This window comes from Colobus angolensis, unplaced genomic scaffold, assembly GCF_000951035.1.
Source record: "Colobus angolensis palliatus isolate OR3802 unplaced genomic scaffold, Cang.pa_1.0 Scaffold8, whole genome shotgun sequence".
In the NCBI taxonomy this organism is placed as follows: Eukaryota; Metazoa; Chordata; class Mammalia; order Primates; family Cercopithecidae; genus Colobus; species Colobus angolensis.
This window is the reverse complement of record NW_012121820.1, coordinates 555071-561624: the sequence shown is the minus strand read 5'-3', so window position 1 is coordinate 561624 and position 6554 is coordinate 555071. Positions and strand designations below refer to the sequence as shown.

The 6554-nt window shown below is 43.2% G+C and overlaps 1 pseudogene; it reads right to left on the bottom strand.

Moving 5' to 3' along the window:
- Window positions 1-5278: 5278 nt before the first annotated feature.
- LOC105502344 lies at window positions 5279-6336 on the bottom strand (annotated as a pseudogene).
- Between the last annotated feature and the right edge of the window lie 218 nt (window positions 6337-6554).

Genomic DNA, 6554 nt, shown 5'->3' with positions numbered 1-6554 from the left:
GTTGCCCAGGCTGGAGTGCAGTGGCGTGATCTTGGCTCACTGCAAACTGTGCCTCCCAGGTTCAAGGGATTCTCCTGCCTCAGCCTCCCCAGTAGCTGGGATTACAGGCATGTGCCCCAATGCCTGGCTACTTTTTTGTATTTTTAGTAGAGACAGGGTTTCACCATACTAGCCAGGATAGTCTCGATTTCCTGACCTTGTGATCCTCCCGCCTTGGCCTCCCAAAGTGCTAGGATTACAGGCGTGAGCCACCGTGCCCAGCCATAAAATTACTTAAATTCTGAATATTTTAATGACTCTTAAATAATTCTAAAACCAAAATCAGTGTACAAAGAAAACACCAAAAGTCCCTGAAAAGCCACCCAAACTCATTAGCACATTAATGTGACTTGCTGTGTTGTTTTTCTGAACTCAAACACCATGACTGCCGTGCTCAGTGATACCCCGGCTGTGTGGTGTAATCATGGGGCTCTTCAAATCTTGCCTGTATTGGAAAAATTGCCACATTTCACTCATACAGAACACTATCGTGGTATTTACAAATGACATCATCTACTCCGTCCTATTAAATTACTACTATTTGGCTCTGAGATCTCTAGAAGTACTTAGTTGTGAGATGATCTGTCATCTGATGTCAGATGTGTTTACATTAATTTTTAAGACTTTCATTCAAATGAAAACTAAAAGTCTTGTAGAACCTCCTGAATGTGTCTGGTGTGAGTCTCAGGGTGTTTGGAGACTCCAGATCTAAAATTCTTGGATTTGAGATCCTGGTATTTCACTTAAGAAGCTCTTTACCTGCCTCTCCCTAGGCCTGGGTTTGACTCCAGCCACTCCTAATGCCCTGTGGGGCTGAGGTCCCTCAAGCAGGCACTGGGGGCGTGGCTTGTTTTTGTTTTGCTTCTCCTGGGCAGGGCAGGTGCACACTACATGCTCCATGTGAACTGAAACACAAAGTGCTGGGTGGCCGCTCAGCAGATGGTGCTCCCTGCTCCCCTGTGGCTCCTCAGCTCAGTCTGTGAAGGGTCCCCACGCCCCCAGGCTGGGGCTGGCTGAGGGGGGCCTGCTATCCAACTGATGCTGGTTGGGGACCAGCTGCTTACCGTGCCTCCACCAGAGGAAAAAATAGCAGTTCAGTCTTTGGAAAAAACTAGCGACTCACACGACCAGAATAGCAACTGAAGACGCTCTAAAAAACAGAAACACCTGCTTCAGAATTATGGCAGGAAATGAGATTTCAGAAATGCCACAAGAAGCTGGTGTCGCAGCTGCCCCTCCCTCGTGTTCCCCTAGCCTTCGCCCGCCAGCTGGGGCTGCCCACAGGGAAAGCCCCTTGGCCACTGCTGTGGTGGCCGCTGGACAGGGCCTGGCATGTGGGGTCAGGGCCCAGTGCCGCCTGCCTGGGGCTGTCTAGCAGCTGCCCCTGCTATGCTGGCTGCGGGCAAGACTCCACACTCCTGTGTCTGAGCCTCTGGAGTGGTAACAGAAACTCAGGGTGGACTGGTCATGCAGGAAAGGGGGATATGTGGTCTCCTGCGAGCCCCCTGGACTGAGCCTTTCTTAGGCAAACTGTGCAGATGTCGGTTGAGCCTCTGGATTGATGACATCTCTTGAGGGACTCCACAAGGCTTTCAAGGGAAGTGGAGGGGTGATGTGTGAGTAGGGTTCTCCAAAGTGGGGTGCATACATCCCAGACGGCTCAAGGAAAGAAAAATAATAGTGCATCTACTTAGATGAACGTGTTGCTTCCAACATGAAAGAAAAAGCTCTGTGATGTTGGTAATTTTGAATGTTGAGGGACTCACGTGCCTTAGACGGCTGTGTGGGAGGAGTACTTTGTGGGAGGAAGAGCGGGGATTTCATCAAATTGCAACTTACATAGTGCCCACCAAAGGGAATTTAGATATTCTATTATCTATTTTTAAGTCAACTAAGGCTCCCAAAAAGGATAAGTGGCTTTAAAACAATGTTGAAAAGAAATCTTGGACTGAAGATAACACTAATATGGAAATCACACTGCACAGCCCCCACATGGCAGAGCTGACCCTCCCTCCTCTGCCCCCAGCCACATTATGAAATGAAAACAGCAGCGCTTTCCTCAGACCTTGCAGAGTTGGCTGCAATTGCAATCATCCAGAAGACTATTTGAAATACGACTTTACATCCATAATCATTCTAGTTGGATGTCGTCTAATATTGCGTATTGTGCCAAGAGAGGGTAATAAGACATTTAAAATATTGTTAATTTCACCTTTATCTCATCCTTTTTACTCTTCTTTTTTGGATGTTAAAAAATAATAGTATGATAGTGCAATGTATGATAGTGCAGGGACTCCCGATCCAGCCCAGTGGATCTCAGGCCCACCCCCAGAGTTTCTGATCCATTGAGCCTGGAATGGAACAGAGAATTTGCCTTTCTTTTTTTTTTTTCTTTTTTTCCAGTTAACCATTATTTCCTTCATTTTGTTTTCATTATAGCATGTTTGCTTATTTTACAGCAAGCAGAAAATAAGCTGGGTATTGTTTTGATCCAAACATTGATGTTTGAAAAGCTGTACACAATATTTCCTAAAAATAGCACATAACATTACCTTTTTAGAAGTTTCTATAAGAAAGAAAATATGAAGTTTAACCTCACAATTTTCCTCTTTGCCACAACTTCAAACTACTGGTACAGTTTTAAATAGACTTTTTGTTGTTTAACCATACATCGAGGAAACTCTCAAAATATTATAGAAATGTGCATATAAATGATGCATAGCAGAACTTGGACATTAGCTGCAAATGGTAAATAAATGAAAGTTAGAAACACTATCAAATATACAAAGGTTCTAGAATCAATCCTTTATAAACACATTCCACAAACAATATTTAAAAACCATGTTTTTGTTCTTTACAGGCAAAGCCTAGATTACTAAAACCAAAACTGAAAAAAGTAATCCTTTAAAAGGAATTGTTTCCCTAAGATAATTCATACTTAAATATGTAAGCAAGCATGTCAGATTTTAAAAGATGCTTTTTATTCTGAAACGAGATTGGACATGTCAAGTCACTTTTGCCCCCAAAACAATCTTTCAGAGAAACACTTTAAATTGTAAATGATATATTTGAATGAAGGGTATAATAAATGAAGGGTATTACTTCATTTTTAGTCAGGCACTACACTGATAACCAAAAACTCAGAGATGTGACTTGCTGAAAGTTGACTAATTCTTTTTCCAAAATTACTTTGAATTTCATGGCACCACAGAATCACCTAGAATGAAGTGCTGTCTTTCATCTTAGCTCACATTAAATAAACTGAGGCATGAAAAGCAAACCTCCCTCATAAAGAGGTAGGCAAATATGTATACAAACGCACACGCCACATACTGCAAGCATCAAAATTTAGTACTTTTATATTTTATTTTTTTGAGATGAAGTCTCACTGTGTCACCCAGGCTGAAGTACAATGGTGCGATCTCAGCTCACTGCAACCTCTGCCTTCCGAGTTCAAGAGATTCTCTTGCCTTAGCCTCCTGAGTAGCTGGTATTACAGGCACGTGCCACCATGTCCGGCTAATTTTAGTATTTTTAGTAGAGACGAGGTTTCACCATGTTGGCCAGGCTGGTCTCGAACTCCTGACCTCACGTGATCCGCCTGCCCCAGCCTCCCAAAGTGCTGGGATTACAGCTGTGAGCCACCGTACTCGGCCTAAAATTCAGTACTTTTACATATGCACGTGCAAAATCTACTTTGAAACAATTTACTTGCTTCTAACAGCAGTATGAAAACAAAGCAATACCATGGTCAACAGTGCTCCTTAAATCTTAGAATAATTGCATAGGAACATTCTTTTCCCCTTAAAATGATTTCTGCCATCACTGACCTGCTCAAATTTTAAGGTAAGTTTTTCTCATGTTTTCTAGGTCCAAATCTTCATAGAAACCAAAAGAACCAGTGAAGACTCCACGTTTCAGTCAAAACTCAATCTCCCTGAAAACATTGCATAATCCGGTTGGCATCATTCCCTAAAACAGTGGGGTCAACAAAAGACCTATTCCCCATTGCGTGATAAACAAAAGATTATCACAGGCCTAGACATCTTGTCAAGACATCCAGGCCCAGCCTGAACCTAAATGTGTCTGAGCAGTAGTACTTTACTGTGGCTACAACTTCACTTTTGTATCATTCTATCTTATTAGCAAGTTACATTTCTAAGTTAACAGTTCTACCAAATATGAATATGAAAGTTTATTTTTAATAAGACAATGTGAGGCCAGGCACGGTGGCTCACACCTGTAATCCCAACACTTTGGAAAGCCAAAGTGGGTGATTTGCTTGAGCCCAGGATTTTGAGACCAGCCTGGGCAACATGGCGAGACCCCATCTCTACAAAAAATTTAAAAATGAGCCAAGAATGGCGGCGTGCATCTAAAGTCAAACTACTTGAGATGTTGTGGTGGGAGAATCACTTGAGCCCAAGAATTAGAGGTTGCAATGAGCTTTGATTGCATCACTGCACTCCAGCCTGGGTGACGAAGCAAGACAGCCTGTCTTTAAAAAAAAAAAAAAAAGAAAGAAAATGTTGCAAATTATGGTCAACCAACATCTTTTTGCCACAAATTTCAAACACGAAGAAAAGAATCTTTTAAAAATATACAGAGACATCACAAACTGGTGGTTACCTATAACCTTAAATAAACTGGACTCTTTTTTTTTTTTGTTTTTTGAGACGGAGTCTTGCTCTGTCACCCAAGCTGGAGTGCAGTGGCCAGATCTCAGCTCACTATAAGCTCCGCCTCCCGGGTTCAGGCCATTCTCCTGCCTCAGCCTCCCGAGTAGCTGGGACTACAGGCGCCCGCCACCTCGCCCGGCTAGTTTTTTGTATTTTTTAGTAGCATCATTACAATATTGTGTTCCTGATTTTTTTTTTTTTTTTGAGACAGGGTCTAATTTTGTCACCCAGGCTGGAGTGCAGTGGTGTGATCTTGGCTCAATGTAGCCTCGATCTCCTGGGCTCAAGCAATACTCCTGCTTCAGCCCCGCAGGTAGCTGGTACCACAGGCGCACACCACCATGCCCAGCAAATATTTTAATTTTTGGTAGAGATAGGGGTTTCACCATGTTGCCTAAGCTGGTCTCGAACTCCCGGGCTCAAGAGATCTGCCTGCCTCAGCCTCCCAAAGTGCTAGGATTATAGGGGTGAGCCACCATGCCTGGCCAATTCCTGATAATTTAAGTAAACCAAACTATAAATAAATGATATGTGCCTAAAAACAATCTTAGTTTATACTATCAGTGGCCGTTGGATTTAGGAGCAGTCTAATACCTTGATTTAGATTTTGAACTAGAACTAGACTGTGATCTTGACTGACATTTGGATCTAAATAGTTCTTTTTTCTTTGATTCCTTTTCATATCTTGAGCCAGACTTATTTAATATGTTTGGAATCTGATTTATTTATTCATTTTTACTTACTTTTTGAGACAGGGTCTTGCTTTGTCACCCAGGCTGGAGTGTAGTGGCACAATCAAGGCTCCCTGCAGCCTCCACCTCCCAGGCTGAACCAATCCTCCCACTTCAGCCTCCCAAGTAGCTGGGACTACAGGCATGCACTGCCATGCCTGGCTAATTTTTTTTTTTTTTGTAGAGACGGTGTTTTGCCACGTTGCCCAGGCTGATCTCAAACTCCCGAGCTCAAGTGATCCTCCAGCCTCAGCCCCCCAAACTCCTGGGATTAAAGGTGTGCATCACTGCACCCAGCCTGGAATCTGTTTTAGAGGTGCCTCTAGTTTTGGTGTGGGATGCAGACCTAGAATGTGATTTAGCCTTCATCCAAAAAATATGGATTTTGGTGTTTGAATCCACCATTGTCGGAATGGCTTCTGCTACTCCTTGGTTTTCCAATTGGTTGATTTCTAGGACTGTAAGATCTTCTATAATTGTAATCAAAAGACTGACTTCTGGATCTCCTTTAATAACTTTGGCTTCTAGAATCTCTGTATCTATCATAACTATCATGGCATGAAGAACTGTACACATTCCTCTGTTCCTTGGCTTTCATCTGATTTGGTGTCTTCTGATTCCCCTGTGTAAACAGTATTTCCACCTGATGTCCACATATCTATTTCCTGTCCTAATTATGCAAAGCATCTTCAGCATCATGAACATCCTCAAATTGAACGTAAGCAAATCCTCCTGGACGGCGGGTGTGGAAATCAAGTGGAACATAAACATCTCCTGTAGGACCATCATGACCAAATTTATCCTGTCCATCTGCAGACCTGGTGTCATTGGCCACGTTCCTGATGGACAGAGACATGTTTTGGAGGATTGTGCAGGTAGTGGGACATGACGGTGGCATGATTCCAGGCTGGAGGCCCTAACAGACCAGGCAAACTGTCCACAGCTCTGCTGTTAGAAATTTGTATTGCTAACAAGTTCCTAGGTGACGATGATGCTGATGGTCTGGGTACCACTGGTCTATAGAAATGACCACAGCCTGAATGAAGACAAGCTGAAGGCAGTGAGGCCACCTCTGCCCTTGTCAACCTTGCTCACAGGTGTAGAC